This window comes from Microcebus murinus, unplaced genomic scaffold (assembly GCF_040939455.1).
Source record: "Microcebus murinus isolate Inina unplaced genomic scaffold, M.murinus_Inina_mat1.0 scaf006_hap2_Mmur4.0, whole genome shotgun sequence".
Classification (NCBI taxonomy): Eukaryota; Metazoa; Chordata; class Mammalia; order Primates; family Cheirogaleidae; genus Microcebus; species Microcebus murinus.
The window spans coordinates 916,035-917,553 of NW_027438952.1; the positions used below are offsets into that span (position 1 = coordinate 916,035).

The 1,519-nt window shown below is 61.7% G+C and overlaps 1 pseudogene; it reads right to left on the minus strand.

The window, feature by feature from the left end:
- Positions 1-855: 855 nt before the first annotated feature.
- LOC142866609 (uncharacterized) lies at positions 856-974 on the minus strand (annotated as a pseudogene).
- Between the last annotated feature and the right edge of the window lie 545 nt (positions 975-1,519).

Genomic DNA, 1,519 nt, shown 5'->3' on the forward strand with positions numbered 1-1,519 from the left:
AATAGAGGCCGGGCGCGGTGGCTCACGCCTGTAATCCTAGCTCTTGGGAGGCCGAGGCGGGTGGATTGCTCAAGGTCAGGAGTTCAAAACCAGCCTGAGCAAGAGCGAGACCCCGTCTCTACTATAAATAGAAAGAAATTGATTGGCCAACTGATATATATATATATATAAAAAAAAATTAGCGGGCATAGTGGCGCATGCCTGTAGTCCCAGCTACTCGGGAGGCTGAGGCAGAAGGATCACTCGAGCCCAGGAGTTTGAGGTTGCTGTGAGCTAGGGTGACGCCACGGCACTCACTCTAGCCTGGACAACAAAGTGAGACTCTGTCTCAAAAAAAAAAAAAAAAAAAGAAAAAAAAAAAAAAGAAAATGCAATAATAGAGGTAAGAGACACTTTTTAAAAATAATGAATCCGAAGAGAAAAGTAAAAGGAGGCCTGTGGAGCAGGTCTGGGTGTGACTCCGGATCCCCCAACATCAGGTGCCACCACCAAAGATTCCTACGTGGAGCCCGTAGAACCCCAAAAGCAACGGGACGAGTTCTGGTCACATACTCCCTCAAAATGACATCCTGGCCTTCTTCTGGAACTCCCTCCCCTCTCAGACTCTCAAGGTTTCCTCCAGCGTGTCGGTTCCCACAGAGCAGACCTTTGGTCTGAGACCTGACAGTCCAGATGCCACGCGTGCTGCCGCGTGGCGGCGGTGTCGCGGCTTGGGACAAGAGGAGGCCCCACGGTGCGGGCTGGGGCGCCAGGCACAGCGGCGGGCGCTGAGGGTGGGGGTGAACCCCACCCCGGGCCGCCGCCGCGCTCCCAGAAAGGGGACAGAACGAGAGGCAAAAAAAAAAAAAAAGCCGCCGCCTAGGGCACCCGTGATTCCCGGGCGGTCTCCCATCCAAGTACTAACGAGGCCCGACCCTGCTTAGCTTCCGAGACCAGAGGAGATGGGGGGCGTTCAGGGTGGTGTGGCCCTAGACGGCGGAGGGCGCCCCTGCCCCGCTCAAGAAGCCGAGCCTCTCTGCGCTTCCCCGCCGCCGCCTCCCGCCCCAGGCCCCGCGCCGGGCCGGGCCTGTTGAGTTCGCCGGCGGCCGGGTCCGGCGGGCTCCGAGGGACCGGGGTGATGGGCGGGGCAGGGCGGGGCGGGGGGCTGTCTCTCTCTACACACACACACACTCACACTCACTCACACTCACACAAGATGCGCCTCCACGGCTGGACTCGCCAAGGTGGAGACCTTCCAGCCCCCCTCCTCTCCCCGCCTGGCCTCCTTCACCTACCCGCCGCCCACCCCCAGCGCGTCGCCGCCGCTGACTGCGCACGCGCCCGGCGCTCGCCCTCTGACCCCAGCCAGGGGCCGCCCTCCCCCACAACCGCTTTCAGCTGTGCCCCCCTCCCCCCGCCCTGTGGGTGGGCTGCCGCCTATTCCCCCGGGCCAGGACTGGGGCACAGCGCAAGGGGGAGGGGAGCGAGTGTATGGGGCATCTCTCTCTGGGGATGTGTCCCATGGGTGGGGTGGGGTGGG